Genomic DNA, 22,226 nt, shown 5'->3' with positions numbered 1-22,226 from the left:
TATGTGTCTTAATCTAACTGTTGGTGCCTAGAAAAATCATTTTGGAGTTGACTAATTAGAGAGGATCAGAATCAGGCATTCTGTCCACAATTGTGTGCTACACCAGCAGCCCAGAAACCACTAGGGAACTATGGGTTCCAGCCTGTGCCAGAGGGTAAGGGGTCAACTGAGTATCACCTTTCCTTCTGTGCCTATTGGAAACATCAATGAGACTTAAAGACTACAGAGTCCTATTTTGCACAATTAATTAAATCTTCCTTTTCTTTTTCAAATGTTTAATTTAGAAACCTTACCAAGTCAATAAATACTACATGATTGTGATAATTACCTAGAGATTTGATAATGAGTAGTGTAGAGTAGAGTAGAGTTTTTCTGTCACTGGTAGGAACTTCTCATTAACCTTAGAACACATGGACTCAAAAGGGTGGTGATCTCTTGGTGACACTGTGGTCCTTATCCATTAATCTCCAAGCAGATGTAAGTGGCTCTGTTTTCATTGTTTTAGTTTTTTTTACAAGTAAAGCACGTAAGCAATATCTTTTAAGTATGGTATTTATTCCTGGTTTAACTCTTCCTAAGTAGGAAAAATTAAGAAGTGCAGAATCTTATAGAAAGGAGTATTACATGTTGCAAATTAAAATACTTCTCAAAAGATTGTCAAAATACTGAGTTGAGTCTGATCTTACATCTACTCGAAGATTGGAAGGGTTTGCCCTTCCATGAGGGCACCTACCTGGGAAACTTAACTAAGGCAATAGAGACTGATGCCCTTTTCATACAATTTTAGAAAGCTATAATGCCCTCAACCAACTGGCCCTCAACATAGTGCCAGTCAGCATGGGCAGGGAGGGTAGGGGAGATTTGAACAGAAACATATGACTCTGTTGAATTTTGATTATCTATCTCTACATTAAAAAAAAAAAAACTCAGATTCTTGTATTTTCCAGACAAAATTTAGACAATTACTAGTAATTGCTTTATGAAAATAGAATCTGAGTTTTTTTTTTTTTTTTTTTAAATATGATACAGATAGAATGGTATGGCCACTTTCCCTGGCCTTCTCTCCCCTGTAATTTGAGCATTCTCAGGAATGCATCTCTTAAGTTGAAATTTCACGGGTGGCTGCAGCCAAGGTTTCTTGGGGTTTTCAGCTGACCCCAGTGACCCGGCCCTGTTGTTTCTGTAGGAGGACCTCTGAAGGGGACTGCTAGGTATGAGATTTGGGGCAAAAACAGACATCAAACATGTATTATAATATCACTTTTCAAGACTGTGATGCCCAGCAGTATGCTGGTGAGACAGAAAAGGCTTTTAAAAAGAGGCTCACTGAGCACTAGAGAGACAAGCAACCCCCACCCCTACACCATGGCATGACAACACCACCCAGAACAAAATATCACCATCCTCACATGTCAGCCAAGAGCAGATGGTCTCAGTGTGAGTGTAGGGTACAAGATGCAGTACATACAAACAATGTATCAGTCTGATCTACAGATCCCACTCCCCAGTCTGCAACACCTCATGAAAATGACAACACTGGTCTCTGAAGATCTTTAGGTTCAAGTGTCATTTTAGGAACTGGGAAAAACTTTCATAAAATGGAGAAATGACAGCTTGAAATTCATTTTTGGGATTAGGTGCACTTGTGAACCCAACCTAAAATTTTAAACTAAAAGAATTGGGATGCACCACATAAATAGTAAAATGCCCGAAAAACCTACTCAGACTTCATTCTGTTCATTTAATTTTTTATACTCGTGCTTAATTTGTTCATAAAAAACATTAGTAAGAAAACTGGAAAGGAATAATTCACAAAATGTTTTTTTAGCCAACTTAAGTTATTATTTAAAAAAAAAAACAAGCAGAAAAGTGTCAATGTAATATCATTGTAAAATTGAAATTATAATACAATTTCTGCATGTTGTCCAAAAATGCTAAGATATATTACTAAAACAATGGTGGAGTTAACTTGCAGCATTGATAACTTCGATAAACCCTAATGGTTCAAATTCTTGATATGGCAGACATTTAATTTTCTTTCTAACAGTTTAGAAGAATATGCTGCATACCAGTATATGTTGATATCTTTTCATTACGTAAACCTACGAAAAAATGGGTGCACAGTTCTAAATTTGGTGCACATGCACCCAGTACGTATTTCCAGCACTGAAGGATAAAAATCAGTGTCTTCCAGCTCAGCATCTGCTTTCTGGTCTGAGATGGCCAACTGAAAACCTGGGCAGGGTGCATGGTAGATCAATTATCTATGGTTTGGCTGGCCAAGGGTCACCACAGGGAGTGGTACAAAAACAATCTTGCAGGGTGTATCCCCCTTACCAAATTAGGATATGTACATTGAGATGGTGAAAAGTTGTTATCTGAAGGTTGTTGATTCAATACAATTGAAAAAAGTTATTGGCAACTTTGATTCCCGAGTAGCAACTGTACACAAGTACATCATTCATTTGAATGTGTTTTGTAATTAGCCCTGTAAAATATTTCTGTTTCAACAACTTTACTTTTGATTGAAATGATTTTACAAAATTAACACTTAACAGGAATCGATAATAAGGACAGGGTTTCTGAAGGTTACAAACTTAAGAATGTTTCAATATCTAGCTTTACATGTCTGAGACTTACATGTCTGCCCCTTCCCAGTGGTTTTCCCTTTGGGGAAAGCTTCCAGGTAGCTGTATCATTCTGATGCATACCAATACCTATAGTATTCAATATGTCCATTATGAAGCTCTGTTTTGAATCGATTAAGTCATAGTGCCTTCTCCACATGTAGATTAATGAACAGTCTACTTTCAAATTTATATTTTAATGGCAAATTGCTTAATACTAGTACTTCTGTGAGCCCCCTTTAAAATGTTGATGGTGTAATGTTAAAAGTACAGAATAAAGTGTTTTCCTTTGAGCCCCCTTCACACGATAGCAAGAATCAGCCGGAATGCCGTCGGAATGAAAATTCTTTGCTATTCCTGACATATTCCTGGCAATTTGTAGTGTGATCCAGACATCCTTACTGCATTCCAGCTATTTGTGCCCGTTCTTTTGGCTGGCCCGAAAGTTTTTGACATATTAAAAACCGTGAAGGTGCATTCGAAGTGGAGAAATATCAAATGGCATTCAAAGTGGTTTCTAAGTGTATTCAAACTATTCTAACTGCAGTATGACCGCATTATGCGGCATTCCAACATTATTCGAAACATTCTTATCTCATTCGATGGAGAACTGAAATGGCAAGCCATTTTGAATCCTGTCCGAATGTGGCCAAAAGAATATCCGGAATGCAGTAAGAATTTCTCGAATACAGTACGAATTCCCAAGAATAGAACAAACTTTTCATTCTGACGGCATTTTGGCTCATTCCTTCTCATGTGAAGGGGATATAAGGTCCATTTGGAATTCCTACTTGGAATGGCCCCGAATGTGGCACGAATTTTGCAAATACTTCATTCCAGCTGGTTCTGCTTGATTCCTGCTAATTTGGTTTCAGCGTGAAGGCCCAGTACATAAGACAAATATAACACAGATCTACATATAGAATAAATAGAGGTTTTGGTTTCTTGCAATAGTTGTTTGGATCTTTAATGGTTCACTATATTGTTATAATTGGGTACATTGGACTAACGAGAAGACACTGCATTTGAAACTTTGTGTATAAAAGTAAACTATACACCCCCAGTGAATCTGAAACATGTCCTAGTTTTCTCAAAGGGAAGTGTGGAATGGATCACTGATTTTTTTAAACGAGTTTGCTCAGTCCATTGACCACTTGCAGGCACCGAACTACGTTCACTGTAGCAGCATCTCTTCTCCTAAAGTCAGAAACATAGAGCTTTAGCGAGTTCGGCTCACTGACTCAATAGGCGAAGCAGGGGCTACGAGGCTACTCCGGGAATACCAGGTACCGTAGTACCCCATCTAGACAGAATAGTTTGATCCACTCACACTGGGAAGGTCCCCTACTCTTTTTGATAAGTGTGGGGGGTTGGTTCAGGCTCTTACTTGCCTGGGATATGGCTCTCCCCAAACAAGGGACCTCCAGTTAACGTCCTATCCAAGGGACAGTTCTAGCCAAAGCTTAGGTACTCATCTTTCACCTGAGTGAGGTGAGGAAAGTTGTGTTAAGTGTCTTTCCCAAGGGCACAAGATAAATGACATGGCAGGTTTCGAACACAGGACCTCTTTGCCTGAGCCCAAAGCGCTGCCGATTACACATGTGATCCTACAGTACAATGCTTCTTCATCTGCAATTTATCAACTATTTTAATGAAAGATTGTAAATGGCATGTGGAACATCCTTTCATACAAGAACAACTCTTTGCTGACACACTGTGAATTTGCAATTTTATGGAAAGTTCTTGGAATGCAGGAAGCTAGGGACACATCCTGTCACATTCAACTAAATGTGACTCAATCTATAGCTGATGGGCTCAATGTGTAGTGCAAGTAGCCTTGGGCAAACTTGTCATTGACCAGGTTATATGTATATGTGTCAATGAAGTGCATTTGAAACAAGCTCATCTGTCATGGCTCATGCTGTGTCAGAATAGTAATCCTTTAAGTAAACAGAGAACAGCTGCTATGATGATACCAGCTTCTGGTGTTACCCAAAGCCCAAAGTGGGTGTTCCAGGGTTTTTCTCTTTTCCACATTATCAAGTCACAAAAAGGCTTTGTTTATCGGCTTGGTACGATAAAACTTCACTCTGAAAAGTGAGAGGTGATCCTACTGGTAAATTTTACCCAAACAAAATTAAGCACTACAAGACTATTATTTCTTCATATCAAATGCTTGATTTACAAGGTAAATCTCATGTATATTACCTTATGCCCTCTGCCCTCAGACGTGCTGCCTATTTAGCTACATAATATGAGCAGGATTCTTTCTCCCACACACCCAAGGTGCCACAAAAGTATGATCAATGCACCATCTCTTGACAGAAGTGGCATTCCCCCAAGACCCCCTACAAGAGGGCCTGCATTCAGTAGACATACATTGTATGACCATGTGTTTTTACTCAGCAGCTACACATAGGCTGTTTTATTGTTGTATGGCACATGCAAAAGTAGACAAGTAGACACATTTAAGCAGAAATAATTTGAAGAAAAAAGGCACTGCACAGGTTCTTGAGTCTTAAAGATTGACCATGCATGGACCTGTGATTACATGGCAATTTCATGGCATTCTCACTGGGAATGTGGGCCTTCTGCCTGAATGTGTTCTAGTTTCCTCACAGCAAGGGGGCTCATGGGATTACTTTGAGACAAACTAATTTGCCATGGCTACTTACAAAATGATCTTAGGTAAACAAGAGGCCTTGTGAAGTAGCTACTGGTGTAGAGGTCTGCTGGTATTACAAGCATTAGTAAGACAGTGCTTGAGCCAATGATGGAATACAATTGCTGAAATACAAGTGAGATCACGTGGCGCAGCGGCAGCATGTTAGGCTCAAGACCGAGACGTCGCGAGTGCGAACCTTGCCATGTCACCAACCTTGTGCCATTGGGAAAGGCACTTTAAGTAACTTTCCTCACTTAACTCAGGTGAAAATGAGTACCTAGGATAGGACGTTGAATATACATGTACATAGTAAAAGTCAAAGAATGTGTTGTCTGTTGCTGCTGCAGATAAGACATTTGAAGGAGCAAACATAACATAACTGTCTGAATGTTAATGGGAGTAAACGAAGAAATATAATTTCGCAGGTGAAAAGTTACACTCCTTTCATTAGTGTAACTCTTTCCCAAACTTATGATACATGTACTATCAATGCCAGCGCAAAACCTGCTTGTAGATTATAACAAAGGTCCTCCAGAACCTACGGTACCTCTACACTAGACCATACATGACGACAGCAAAGCTACCGGTAAATGAATCATGGTTAACATAGTGAAGCATAATCACCATTGGAAACGCTGTACGCTTTATTACTATCATGCAATAAAAACTATTATGCATAATTATGCATAAACCTAAGAAGAATTATGCATAATTATGCATAACCCCAAGAAACCTTATGCATAATTATGCATAATTATGCATAACTCTAAGAATGGTTATGCATAATTATGCATATTTATGCATAATTATGCATAACTGGACTAATCCCCAGGGGGTCATCAATGGCGGCTACGTATTTCTTACATCATTTTTACCTATACTACGTGATATCAGCCCATCTGTGTATATAGTTGCTGAGATATGGGAGGTCTGTCAGGAATTAAACTGGAACAGCAGAATTAAACTGGAGGCTGTTAAAATAACATTTCTTTTCACATCCCAGAAAACTGTCAGTAACTGCGGAACTTTAGCACACATTTTCTTCATAAATGATGACATCTTTTCATGTAACATTGTGTCTATGAAAACAAAATCTCTAACCAATCTAACATTGCAACACGCCAATCAAATTTTACATAAGCACGGACGTTTGAACAAAATAGTAAACAAACATCTATCGCCATCTGCAAGTTAATGAATTTAAAATAACATTGTTTAGCTGGCAGCGTACTAATCCTCACGCTAACATTTTTTTAACCACAGTCACCCCTAAGTAAGACAGCTGGAGTTACAGATTCCCGGTTTACAACTATTATTCAGTCTGAGACTGGTTTCACTAACGTGGCTTCTTCAATGGTCCAGGCTCAAATGAGCACAGTATACAAACGTTAAACAAGAGTCTATAAGATGGTTAAGGTTTGTAACAAAGGAACTTCCATCATTAAATACCAGCAGCCAGTACTGGCACTTTTTTTTCTCGTCCATTTACTACAACAAAACGAAGGTAGTATAGAAAAAAAAATTGCTAACACTTTACTTCCATGTTCCAACACTGAATTAAACTTTAGGAACTGACCCTTTAAATTTTCAGTCAAACTCCGTCGACCTTATTCACAGAATGACCCTCTCTATCTCTATTTTTTCTATAATTTATTCTACCAACGCAGAGAAACGAAGGCAGCTTTCTACCATCAAGCAAAGTCAGCCTACAATACAAGCTTTGGAGAACAGCAAAACACTCTTATACATAGGGTTCGTCACAAGTTTTAAGGAACTTCTAACAAATGAATGCATACCAGCGGTCAGTTCTGGCACTTTTTTTGTGTTACGTCAGCCTACTACGATAGCTGATTCTTTGCTTTGTTGACCATTCACTTTTTCTTCAGCTGTTCGTTTTATTACTCGACAAAGTCTTCGGTGAATAGTTTCATCAGGTTGGTACATCACTGAATAAAAAGACTCTTTTTACACAACCTTTGCTTTATTCACACCGACGTTTTGGTATCCGTCTGTCACCGCCAGTCAGAATTGCCCTGAAGAAGGTGACAGATGGTCACCGAAACGTTGGTTTGAATAAAGCAATGGTTGTGTAAAAATAGTTTTTTCATTCATCGACACAGTCTTGAACATGTTTTGGTAACAAGCACTTTTTCCGTCTATTTACTGCAACAAAACGAAATAAGCCTACTATAAAAATTGCCTTAAGGCTCAATGCCTTAGTTAAAGATATCATTTTGGCTATCCTGTGTATGCAGCATAGTGCAAGAAACGCCCAAGAAACAGAAATTGAACAGTCAAACTAGGAGTTTTCCCTTTCTAGAATGTTCTTTCCGTAAAGAAACTCCTGACAAATGCAAAAAAAAAGATAATATAATTTACTCGTTATATAAATTGAGACGTTACTTCTATTGTACAATAAGTGATCATTTTCTTTGGTAACCATTCACTATTTTTTCTGTCGGTTTTCTACTAGGCAAAGTGTTAACATTTTTAGGAAACAATCATTTGACCTGTTGCTATAATGTCAGGTTTCACGTTTTATTGGTTAGTTCTACTGCGGTTGGTCAGGCACCATTGTACCGTCTGTAGTCCTTTGCTTGACATGGTGAATATATATGATAAACAATGCCCTGTTTACTAGACAGAAAGTTTTTAAGAAGTGGCGCGGCTTTAGGAAGTACTTGGAACAGCCTGGCATATGAAGTGAAACCTCTTGGTGCACATGAAATCGCGCCACTTGTCTCCGGAGTAAAGAACGCAATCTTCGTCGCCCCCATCGTTGTCTGGTTCTTCCGGATACCAGGAGCTGTAATTTCCAAGTGCAGAACCATCCACCCACTCAAAGCTTCCCTCTTCGCGCTGATCGTGCAGGCCGAACCAGAAGGCATAACCGTCGTGCACGGCGTTGTGCAGGGAGATCAGGAAATCGTTGGTCTCAGCGTCACGAGGCATGGCGAGGGTGCCGCCGTCTTTACTTCGTTTACAGATCGTGGCCGCATCGCTGAAGGACTTTAACATGTTGAAAGCCTTGTAGCAGATTCCTCGCCACAATGTGTAACCTTTACGGTAGCATACTGAAAAACAGGAAGTCAACAACACGAGTAGATGGTGGTGATATTAGAGATGTTCTAAAATTCTATCACTAAATAATTATAACATTTACAGATGAATATGGCTTTTATTAGGTTGTGTGGTAATACCAGCATAAGAAATAAATGATATGACTTGCAGAAACACTAAGGTTAAAACATGACTACAGGCATATATGTACACGTAAGAACAATTATTGATGAAGGAAATGATATGATAACCAATGCAACAACATGTAATGCAAACGATCCTGCAGGCACAGGAAATATTGACAAGGTAAAAAGTATCAGTCAATGGAGTGATGGTATTCAAGAACTACCAACTACCACAGTAAATTTAACGACTAAACTACATGGTGTCTTACTGATTTCGTGAAGACGCTGCTCCAAGACGGCGGTTTGGTTTTTCTCCTTGCCCAAGTCACGCTTCAAGGCGTCAACAGTGGTAGCCAGTTGGCGCATGTCGTCTTGGTCGCGCTTCAAGGCGTCAGCAGTGGTGGAAATGTCGTCTTGAAATAGTAAATAGTATCTTTTATACCCCTGTTACATTTGGCGGAAATCGATCAGACTACGATTCTGCGGCAATCCCTCGGGTCTCGCTTATAATGATAGCTTTATTGCACAACAATTGCACAAGGTACATAGTATGGCTTATATGTAACTGAGACGGTTTTCAGGTGAAAAATACGCGTAACCCTCTGTCGATCTTAAATATGGCCGATCTTCCATCGATACGCCTGAAGATCTTGGATAATGTGACAGGGGTATTAATGGCGTAATGGTAGTCAAGAACTACTATTACACTAATGAGGTTATCATCCCAATAAGCAAATTCAACAACTAAAAACAACCTACTTGTCATTTCGTGGAGACGCTGCTCCAAGGCGGCGTTTCGGCTTCGCTCCTTGTTCAGGTCACACTTTAAGGCGTCAAAAGCGGTGAACATGTCGCTCTTCAAGATGTCAAAAGTGGTTGACAGTTGAGATATTTCCTTTAGACGTAAGAAATACAGAACACCAAATGTAAGACAAGAAATGGTAGGATAGGCTTTTAACAAAGACCTCAAAATAAACAGTTTTAGCAATTCGGCAATTCGAGTTACAAGACTGCTTACCGCTTTATTGATGAAAGTTTGAGGAGCGAGTCCCACAGCGACTAGGCTTAGAAGCACGACAATGCCGGCGGCTATGTAGCCTTGGTGGGAGGGGATGGAGCTACAGAGAGCACCAAGGCCGGTTGTTCCATCCGGGTCCGCGCGGTCTCCTGAAAAGAATTTGGTTTCAATTGTGGAAATCATGTCCTTATTTGCATGATTATATCTGTGGACATTTCTATCTTTCTAAGTTAGTATGCCTCTTGTTTTCATAGTCCTATAATTGAACGTTGGATTTATAACTATGTGCATTAGATGATACTATAGCTTGTCCCGAACCACAAGCTAATAAATCTGGAAGCTCACGAGTAGGACCATAAGAAGCCGATGGGGGAGGGGACAACATCTAATGTTTTCGAGGTCGCATCAAGACCAAATATCTAGGCATTCTCGAGTTACGATGTTCACGCACAGTCACGCTCGCACGCACGCACACACACACACACACATTCACACACACACACACACACACACACACACACACACATACGCACACACACTCACACGCCTGCGCCCGCGCTCACACAGAAACACTCACACGCACACACACAAACACACAAACGCGCAAGCGCACACGCACACAAACGCACGCACACAGACACAAACACACACGCACACACACACACTTTGTCCCACACGAACAGATTTTCTCTCTCCCGATCTCGCAAACGTTTGAAAAGGACACACCTATTGAATACCTTTCAATTATACGTGTTAAAGATGCTTGTGGTTTTCTTTTTTTTTTTAGAAAAAAATATCTTAACCCTATTCAGACCGGGCTTTTTTGGTCATCCCTGGACCGGGGGGGGGGGCTTTTGAGGCCCTCCACTTTGAAGTCCTCTAACTCTTGAACGACGTGCCGTAGGGCTACCAAATTTTCAGGACATGATATCGACATAATATCTGACGTGCATTTGACGTTACGTTGACGTAAGATGACGTAATTAGGACGTCATCAATTTGATTATATTGGCCGGACCCATGAAAAAAGGGTATTCTCAGACAACTTCAAGTTATACTACAAAAATGTAACAACAAGTGCAGATAATAGAATAAAAATGTTTCTTACGACGTGTATTGCCAATAGCAACATCGATGACGTCATAATGACGTCAAAAAATGACGTCATGCACATCTAAGATACGAGTTAGGCTCCGCCATATTATATCCACTACCTTGAATTTTTCAAACTCCTTTTTTGCAACAAATAATCACATAGGGCAATGGAAATAGACTAAATTCATTCATTTAGATGGTTTTTGATGAAAAAATACCAGGTAGTTACAAATTTTAAGGGATAATTAGCTTGTTATTCTTGATGTGGCCATACGGTCCGCCATCTTGGATTTTGGGCTGATGACATCATCAAATTAGCATAATTTATGCATATATAATTATGAAAGATATGCTAAATAATATAAGATTTTATTTATGTAACAAAATAGCAGTAATATAGCAAATAAATGTGAAAAATACATTGTTAGAACCAAAAATAGTGATTTTTGGCAAAACTGCCTGTCAGCAAACGGTTGCCATGGCAACACGAAAAAATGGAAAATTTGTCAAACTTCGTAAAATTGTTGCCAACAATATTTTAGGAAAACTCACTAAATTTGGTGGCTTTAGCGTAAGGCGTTCTGGTGTTATAGAACATCGAAGTTGGCGCAGGCCTCAAAAGCCCCCCCCCCCGGTCTGAATAGGGTTAACGTCTGAGACTATTTTCATTTCTTGTAGGGGAGAGAACAAATGATGCGTGTGTGAGACCTATTTCAGCACGTGTGTGGGAAAGAAAAACCTCTCCGTTTGTGGTACCCTTATTTTAGTCCTTCTGTGGAAGAGAATTGATATTTGTATATGACGTGTAATTTTGCAAGACCAAAGTGTCCCCCAATAGTATCGACTTGTTTTGAAAGTGAAGTACTAGTATAAAAATGAAGACATCTTACCACCAGCTTCTTGCTGAGGACTGTTTGGAACATGCTGTCCGTGCTTTGTTTTGCGTGCGGGGCGCTTGTTCCTGTCATGGCTAGGTGAGCCATCATTATTAGAAGTGCAAGCATCATTCCCGGAGGTGTCAGCAGCAATCCCGGAGGTGCCTACATCATTCCCGGAGGCGTAAGCATCATTCCCGGAGGTACCAGCAGCATTCCCGGAGGTACCAGCAGCATTCCCGGAGGTACCAGCGGCATTCCCGGAAGTACCAGCAGCATCATTCCGGGAACTGGCACCTTCACTCCCGGCTCCTCTTTCTTGTGACAGGCCTTTGTTATCATCAGCAATTTCGTCCAGATATCTGACGGCATATGGCTCCATGCTGCATGGTTGATGGTCAATATCATCATCAGCATCTTTGTCTTGATATCCAACGCGATATGGCTCCATGCTAGCTGGTCGAGAGTCAGTATCAGGATCCTTCAGGTCTCGGTCGTACATCGGGTTGATGGCGTCACTTGCTGACGGGGGGTTCGAGGGCAACAAGGGCTTGGTTTGGTTTGGATGAATGGCCCCACAGCTTGCTCCTCCCGGAAATGTACGGTCGGATAGAATACATGTCGTGAGTTTTTTAAAACAAGGATTTTTTTAAAAGTTGATCAGTTAGTTTCAACATAAATTTGGGCTCACCCATTCTTTTACTGTCCAGCTCTAGCCTAATCTCCAAGCAGATTCTACGGTAGCATAAGATAGTATCAAAAGCTGCAGTCACCCGCGCAGGTCCCAGTAGCTAATGGCACAATCCACCGTACGTGCAGCTGCGTGCTGCGTGCTTCAAAAACGTGGGCAATAATTTGGAGTTCGTAAGTGTTAAGGTGAGGTCACACCTACGTATATTTTTAAGTGCGCGTCATTTCCGCATGAAATTCTGTCAATACGCAGCCGTACGCCCAAATTCTCAGATTTTTTAAAATAAATTGAATTATACGCCACGCTCTTCTGGCGTACGAATTATGACTTCAGCGTACCATTTCGCATGAGCTGCATATGATTTGCATTTGAAGTGCGCAACAAATTTTCCTTGCTTCGAATAGCTGCGAGTTACGTATGATGAGCGTATTCCGGACGCACGCAACGTCTGCCGACCGCATGCCTGATGCACCTGGTACTATATAATTACTTTCCAGTCTCTGTTACGTATACTTTTGTTTGCTAGCATTGCCAATTGAACATTTTGTGTTGCACTACGCATACTTTTGTTTACAAGCAGTGCAAGTAGAACATTGATGAGCAAACAGTGACGATCTTCTTTATTTATTTGCGAAGCAGTGAAGCAGTGACACTACACTTTTAGAGTAATATGGGCCATCATTTACATTAGGTGATATATGCACTGTTAAGATAAGTTAGTAGTGTTAGTTTTCATACAGCATTATCAAATGATTCCATTCTTGGTATGTAAATCAAATACCAAAACGTAATGCTTTGCATGTAAAATTCAACTACTGTGAAAATAAATACACATACACACCACCAAACCTATTCAAGATGTTTACCAAAGACGTAAAATAAACAATTATGAAACGTTACGCCCTCTTTTAAATTTGTAATATGTTTCTATTTTGTACATTTATACACGCACATTTATAACGTTACTGTGTGTCGCCTGCAAAATAGTGATCACAATAATTTGAATTTTTGGACACGTTCATATAAGACTTAAGACTTGATATCTATGCTTCGAAATCTGAGTTGTGCTTATTATTTCTAAGAGAGGCCGAGAACTTATTGATCACCCTTTGTAGTTGAAGTAGTACGGATAAAAGTATGTATTGAAGGCTCGGTAGAGAGCCTTATTTTGGAGAAAGCTAGATATAACATGTGCTGCGTGGTCAAAGAAAGTGTCGACTTTGAGACTGTATGATTTGGATTGTGAAAGTTTTGAATTTCGTGCATGAAATAATGCGCCCCATTACGCAACTGCCATTCTAGTGTTAGACGGCTGCAGTTATTTGACCTCCGCAGAGCAGCGTTTCAAAGTGGGCGTGAGAAGGCGATGCGCCGACAGGATTTCTTTAAAAAATATTTTGTGGCTTGTACCCTAAACCCTAACATATCCGTGGTATTCCAAAAGTGTACCCTACTATATTTTAATGCATCGAAGCCAGTCACATTGTGGCCTTTAACTATGAAAATCCCCATGGGGCGGAAACTGTGTTCTGCTACCTTGCCTGTATTGTAGAGGAAACGCCCCAGTTACATTTCTCATAGGTTGTAGTACGATTTTGATATCCTAGAATTTTTAAAGACAGGACAGTAACAGGAAAAAAACCCACGCAGGATTATAAACTTTTACCTGCTCCAGAGCCGTACATAGGGTTGGGTATACGCGCAGCGGCGTCCGCAATGGACTGCCAATCAGGCTGCGGCCTCTGCATGGGTTCACCTGTTGGAACTGTGGGAAAATAAAAACAACTAGAAAGGCCGACATTTGCTTTGGTGCAAATACAGCAAATTTCAGCCATACCCATTCCCACGCAAAATTGGACTGTTTCAAGTCACCCCTGCGCAAAAATGGAACATAACAGCAACTTGTCCCCAAAAGGGAACTAATATTGTGAATCGATTACAGGTCAAAACGGAGCTTGCCCAATATGCCCCGGGCGCATGTGGAAGAATATACTCTTCCACAGGAGCCCCTATGCATAACTAATTGGTTATTAGAATCGCGACAGCTCCTATTTTTCCGAAAGTGAAAAAAAAACACCGCACCTTCCATTCAGAAAAGTTTCATCATGAAATTACATGAAGCCATTCAGCAATTTCCACTACGATAACTAGGTTAAGTGCCATTATAAGCTCTTTGTAATGTGGGTACATTTATTATTGCATTTAACTTTGTTTTATTCAAGTATGGCATACGTTTTAATACAATGTATAATTATCAAGCAGGTGCAGGTACTGTGTAGTAGGAGTGTTTGTTTTTTTCAAGCTAAAAACTTAAATCTTCTTCTTGTTTTGTATGAGCCATTACATAAACGAAGACGTCTCGAATTCGTAAAAGAATTTTACCGCCCTGTCGCTTAATTTCTTTTCTAAAAAATCCCAAGACCAACAAGTTAACTTGATTTGGCTTTATCTATATATTGCATTTTCCTTTTTTTAAAGTATATGCTCCTGCATACCACTGTTAAATTGTTTACTTTGTATGCAATCAGCTATCGGACGTAATCCTGTCTTAGTGTTATAATTTTCTGCTCGTAGCGTGCGAGACCCGGAAGATAGGAGTTTCTACCTTGTTCGAGGGTTTCTTTTCAGAGGTCAGTGGTGATACTCTGGTACTGAGAGTGTTTTATTGGGCTCAAACTCTGGCAGTTTAAAGTTACTTACAATTTGAATGTACATTTAGTTTACGTAAAAAAAGAACAACAGCTACACTAGAAGTATCTACATTTGCACTGGAAAAAAATACATCACTTTTCTTCCTAGTCCGGTGAAAAAGATGTGGTAACTATAGACAGGTGGCCACTGTAGAGAAAATGCTGATCTATTGCTTAAGAGCAATAAGTTACACATAATTTTAGTACCTACTGATCTTTATCCACATAAACATTGCACAGGTAAGCCAATTGTTTAGATCTACAGTTCAAATAATTCTGAAGAGATATATTGATCAGAAAATCGCCACTGTCAAACTTACGTATCAAAACTAAACGCAAGCGTTTTCCGCCAAGTAATATTTTCTCGATTATCTCAACTAACCATACCAAAGTCAAATCTGCGGAAAATGATTGATAGTGCCATGCGGAATGTTGGTAAATTTATCGACACTTGTATTCTAACGTTCAATACACGCATACCGTCCGCTACCGCTCAAATGACCCTGTCTGAACTCTAAATCCTTGCAAACTACAATTTCAAACCGGGCACAGGGTGACATATGGCCATTGAAAGGCTGTAATATGCATCCTTTGGTGTATATACGGGATTGCAAGGCCCCGCTTATGAATATTGACCAGCATTTGCCTTCCTCGTCGCTGATTGGCTGGTTTAATAAAGCAATTAACTCTCGCTAAAGCCCAGACCGCTGGCAGGTGGCACGTGTGGGCTCTGGGGTCACGTGAGTTCACGGAAAAAGGCCGAAAGAAAACCAATTTTCCCTCAGAAATGTGCTGAAATTAATAATTTGAAATTGGTTTATGCCAAAAATTTTACTTGGATCATTTTACCAAATATCCACTGCCTATCTATACCAAATTTTAGATCATTCTGAAGAAAGAAAGAAAGAAAGAAAGAAAGAAAGAAAGAAAGAAAGAAAGAAAGAAAGAAAGAAAGAAAGAAAGAAAGAAAGAAAGAAAGAAAGAAAGAAAGAAAGAAAGAAAGAAAGAAAGAAAGAAGAAACATTACGATTACAATATATTTTACCATACCTATGTTATGGCTGTAATATAACAATATATTTCACCATACCTATGGTATGGCTGAAATATAAAAATAGTCACATGCTTCATTTAGTAAAAAAAATAAGATAAAAGCGAGGCAAGAGCAGGACGACGCAAGTGGACCTAAAACCGTACTACCTTCTCCGTGGGCGTACATAGGGTTGGGAAAACTCGCAGTGGCGTCGGCACGTGCCTGGCAATCATCAGTCTGCTGCTGTTGCGTGGGTGTGGTGCCTGGAGAAAAATTACAAAATCAAAATGGCACCGATGGAATGTATCAAGGAGAATGTATTTGACAAAGAGTTCAAATAACGTATATACAATAATAGACTGACAGCCAATGTAGACTTATTGTACAACTTTCATGTTGATATTTTGGAATGAACTATACATATTGTTAGACTACTCCATGTTTAATCATAGTGAAGTAACATATTGGACACATTCCTAATGACAAATGTACTACATATATCTGTTTTTTTCTGACTGTTCCACTACTCATGTACTGCATGTGAAGTTACCCATGTAATTCGTCCAGACACACCAGTATATGTTATCCCTCCATGTGCAATAGTACTCGAATGAACAAACACTAGTCTTAGTATTTCTATTTGACAAATGTACTAAAGTTGTTGTTTATAAAAAAATGTATCAAGGAGTTACAAATATATGTCCATTAAGTTAGACTATCAAAATGATATTATCATTTTACGAACGACAATCGCATCTGCGGCAAAATGTAAGTGCACATTGCACTATCCAAAAAGCATTCTTCAAACTCGAATATTTTGTCGTATGGTGATACAATTATGTCTGGTGATGACGTCATGGTAAACGCAGTGACCAGTTACTTAGGAAACGACTATAACGGTTCGGGGAAGACTTTTTCTAGAGTGGAAAACAATGCTAGACATTGTGGTCACCTGAAATTCCATCATATCATCACAATTTTTTATATATTTTGCGTCCTTTAAAAGCACGTTTCGGAGGGTTCCGAACTGGTTATATTTCCAGCTAAGCTCACCTACCCTTCGGCGAACCAGAATGAATATAACTTCCCCGTGTACGAGGCTTTACTTCAAAATGTAAAATAATGAATTCATCCCTCATTACAACAAGCGGGGTTCGCACTTGATCCATATCGGCCATATGGGATGGTAGTGGGGACACCTTCCACTTGCGGCCCTTCGGAACTAAAGAAATTACTATCATGATGCCTCGGCCAAATGCTATTTGGAAGAATGAAAAAGAAATCGCACGGTACAGAGCAATTCGAAACCCTAGAGTTGTCCTAACATGGCTTGTTTTAACAACTCGCCCTTGGTTGCTGACATATGTACAGAGAGGATATTTTCACAAGTGGATTTACCTGTGTCACCAGTTTGGGATTGCTGTTGCCCTCCCGGCATGGTGCGACTTGTCAGGTTTCTGCACAGCAAAAATACACGTCCTGAGCTAGGCGTGAGATGAAAGATAATCACGAGTGAAAAACAACGTAAGTTTTCCAGCCGAGACAAATCAGATGCACACGCAATCGCTGTCTTTGTCTGTTACATATTGAAAGACAGGTCTCCAAAACAACTCCAGACTGGACTTTTTTTTTATATTCCCTGGCCGGGGGTGGGGTGGGGGGTGGCGTTTCATTCGACCACCTTCCTAATTTCAAAACGGCTTACTGTACGGTCACCAAATTTGCAGGGGTTGCTATGCTCATTAAATTTCATAATTCCTAGAATTTGTATATCATTATGACGTCATATGGGGTAATTAGTGTAAAAAGTGTTAGAATATTTCTGTTGCCAAAAGTCGACGTAACGACTTAAAAATGATCTGTAGTTTCTAAAATCTGTAGTTTATCTATCCGCCATCTTGGATTATGAACCTTCAATCTCTTAACATGCATATTTTTCAACATATAACGCCAAAATTCCATGTAAACGGATTGAAAACGTTCACATGAATGTGTTAGGTAAGAAAATACCAAGTAGTGATGAAATCCGAGTGAAAATAAGCTGGTTATACTTTTCATAATGATATTGTCGGCCATCTTTGATTTTGACCAACTATGTCATCACATTAGCATAATTTCTCAGTATTCAATTATAAATGTCACACAAGGATATGTAAGATATGTAAGATATTGAAAATATATAAAAAGAATTATAGTTAAGCAAGAAAATCTGAGATGACCATTGTTTATAACAACATTAGTGATTTTTGTAAAATATGCCTTTCAGAAACACATTGCCATAGCAACACGAAAAATTATAAACTTTAAATAGAAAATTTAAAAAAAATTGTAAATCATTGCCAACAATATCCTAGGAAATGTCACCAAGTTTTGTTGTTCTAGCACCAGCCATTTGGAAGCTATACGACGTCAAAGTTTGTGCAGGCACTTAGAACCCCCCCCCCCCCCCCAACAGTCTGGATAGGGATAATCCAGAAGTTTTTATCTCCTTTGACTAATCCAGAACACAATCTGGAAGTCCCGCTGCAAATTCAAACGTAAACTTTTTGGCAAAAGTGTTAAGGCCGCTGGAAGTAAATTTTATTGAACATCGTCCACAGACACCAAATTTAGGACCGGGGCGAGAAAAACAAGATGGTTAAAATAGATATCCAGATTTTCAAAGCAGACACCATAAACGTTGTTACAAGAATTAAAGCTACAAAACAAGGTATCACATGCAACAAGAATTTTATTTCAGTATTGAAAAGGTTCGCAAATGACAATATTAAGTGTGGCGGACAGGTAGCATGTACCAGGTTACGTAGTCGTGGCTACCACATTAGTAGTAGTAGTAGTCCACTATGTCCTGCTGCTGCAGTGGTCTGGACACCCTGCAGCTGCATTCAGTCTCTCTTTCCACTTCGTCCTCAAACTGGTTTCACTTTTACAATTAAGCGTCCTTACTGTTGTCTCTTCTATAGGTACAATTAAGGCTATCGAACGATTTGTATCCCAATTTGGTACTTTCTCATCATGTTCACTCAAACTCAATTACCTCTTGAGATGAAAAAAAAAAACAACTATTCAAAATCAGGCTAAAATTAATGAGTTGGTTGAGGTGGGTCTTATATTTTAATAGTAGGTCATTTTATTTATTTTTATTTCATTCAAAGAAATGTGGTTGAAATCTATCTGGATTAGTTTGTGTTGTAAAAACGTTTGTATACTACACTTGCACCTTCCATAAGTGGAGTTACCAATACTTTAGGGGATGTTATCTACAGAATTAAAAATTTCATAACCTTTACACCTGATCTCAAAATCAAGAAGTCTACCCACTTTTCAGTGCATTTTTTCAGTTTTCAAAAGCTTTTAACAATGAAAGTTTGTTTTCCACATTAGCTGTTAAGTCTTTTGTTATGGCTAACCAACATATGCATTTACATTTACAGTTTTACTCAAGCAAGGAGTTCTGCAGCCAGAGCGTGGATCAGCTGAATGAGATCATCAGCCACGATGACCTGGATATTAAAGAGGAGACAACAGTATGGGAGGCTGTGGTGAGATGGGTGCAGCACAGCAGGGAGGACAGGTAGGTGTAGTACAATCATGAGTATTTTTGCCTACTTTATGTCTTCTTCATTACAGACAGACGACACGGCAGCCATCTTTGAACACTCCCTGTTCATGGGGTCTCCTGGTAGCTTTGAGATCATCAGGGATTTGGAGCAGAAAGAGAACTTTAACCTGAAGCCGAGGCATTGGATGACCACGGAGTTGGCTATTTTGTTCCGTGCAAAGTCTGTACATACTTTTTTTTCGTTTGCTTTTCTAGTTCAGTAACAGCCTTGCACAAAGTCAAGGTTCATTTTGAGGCCTTGCAATTCACATTTCTACGTTGTCAGTCATGTAGCTATACAACAATTCCAACTTCAAAGATGACACTTGCGATTTAGCCAATCCTATTATAAACTCCTCGCAATTCAGCCCCTGGCCGGCTGCAAAGAGAGAGTAGTCGGTCCACCCAATATCGCAGGCCTTCAGCACTTGCACGAATACTGTGTCGATTGATAAACGTAAAATGTTGCGGGTACTTACAGTAACTCGAAGAACTTGATAAATTTTTGAATATTAGAAAAGAGTCCTAGAATTGACACAAAATAATTAAGATGTGTATTAGGTACGTATTGTGCGTACGACGGCGTGATTTACTACGCCATAACTAATCGTACTCAGTGCGTGGGTCCCCAGACCGGTTGCAATCCGCACGCGCTCCAAAGCCTACACTAAAGGTGGGGTCACACCTGCGTATATCTTTAAGTCTGTATGAGGCGCGCATGGGAGTATTTGCCTCCACCAGGCTTCACAGGACGTTGGGAAAATAATAGAAATTGGACAAACGTAAACAGTTAACATGTCAGAGGAGTTAGCTGGGTCGCTAATCATACTTCTCGATCAGCTAACTCATCTGGCATGTTATGTATCTATATTTGTCCACTTTGTACTATATTTCTCGCAATGGCAATGTTTGAATTAAGTCAATATTCTATTATACCTTTCTTATATTTTGTCAAACAATCAAATAGTGCATTGAAAAACTAGGGACACGCTTTCACTGACATTTTGACATATTTTGTTTACCTAGATCATAAGGCCAATGTATATACAATACACAGTGCAAATGTATTACATGTATTTGTGATTGTAATTCATTTTCTGATTCTAACGTTTCTTCTATTCAAGAGGTAAATCAATTTTCAATTTTCATCGTAAAGATATCTGTACGCGTTTGCCCAGTTAGCATCGAAAATAGATTTGTAGCGCATAGAACACAGACATGTGCAAAATACGAATAATACATAGAATCCTTACATACGAATGCATCCATAAAGCATACGTAATACTAAAATACTATACGTTGCAATGGACAACACGTAAAATATCATATTTACCTTTTTATACTACGACAAAATTGTGAAACTTCTGAGGTAGCTTAAACTCAATATAGAATCATCTCTTTTATTGACAGCAATAAATTGTACTCACAAAAACAACATTGCACCTATTCATATCAAAACAATAATCCACACAATAAAGAAGAATTACTTAAAGTATTTCATATTTCATATCAGAACTGTAATGTTATAGATTTAGTCCGTTGAAATAGCCACCAACCACGTGGGCAGCCTAATGCTTTTCACAACCAAAGAAATAAGGAGGCTCATGTTTGAGTGTGCATGAGCAGTGAAATGCATTGTGGGTAATGGGTCAGAGGTGAAGGCCCCTAAGTTGTCAACAACTCTTGTTCGTTTCCCGCCGGATCGATAACATTGTTATGTCCGAGGGGCCTTAATTTTTCGTTATGGTTGCCCACTTGGAATCAATAGTCTTTTATTAGACAGATAAACATTAGAGCAGCTGCGGAGGTAAGACTAAACCTTATTTTCTTAAAACTTGTCTCAAGTCAAGACTAGTGTTCATAGGCTAATATGGTGCTAGACACATTTGGTACAACCTTCAAAGGTGGGCAGTAGAAATGCGAATTTCTCAAGATATATTTTGATGAAAGTGAACCTTTAAAGGTGCAATCATGGCTTCTTACTCTAAGCAACCATTTCTTACTGGCGTTCTGTCGCAAATGAGTAAACCGAGGTCGAAGATTTCCCATGTCACAAGTTGACGACTTTATTAAGCGCCAGAAATTCGTTCGATTTTAAATCTCACATGAGACTCACGAGCGTACTTTTCACCTGCACATCTACATATCACAACGGATAGGGCTCGTGGACCTCAGCATCATTCTACATCAGCCGATTTTTATCAAATCGCGCGATAATTGAGAGAACGCAGACAACTAGGGCTGGGTACCGGTACAGAAATTTCAGGTCCAGGTCCGGTTCAGGTCCAGAGGATTAGGTCCAGGTCCGGACCTGAACCTGGACCTGATGCAGTATGACTGACACCAATGGTACATTTCACTACAAAGAAATCTGTTTGGTGGAGTATTAGACTTACACTGGCGTTTTAAAATCCTTCAACGCTAAAAGCAACTGTACGATTGGCTGTAAAACTTGGTAGAAATTACTATAAACTCTACTCTACTTCACTCTTGTTATTTTCTTCCACCTGCAAGCGCCAAAACGTGTGAATGCCTAATAAAATAATCTGTTAATTTTCTAATCGGTCCAACATCCGGTCCACCTAATTTTTTCAGGTCCGGTTTTTCTGGACCGGTCCAATGAGGAAAACCGGTTTTGTACCGGTGTGACAGCGATCTCGCCCCCCCCAGCGATCTCGCCCCCCCGGGGGGAGAGATCACTAGCGTTTCCGCCCCCCATTAGCGCTGGCGCCCCCCCCCCCCCCCC

This window comes from Branchiostoma floridae, chromosome 13 (assembly GCF_000003815.2).
Source record: "Branchiostoma floridae strain S238N-H82 chromosome 13, Bfl_VNyyK, whole genome shotgun sequence".
Taxonomy (NCBI): domain Eukaryota; kingdom Metazoa; phylum Chordata; class Leptocardii; order Amphioxiformes; family Branchiostomatidae; genus Branchiostoma; species Branchiostoma floridae.
This window is presented reverse-complemented; position numbering follows the sequence as displayed.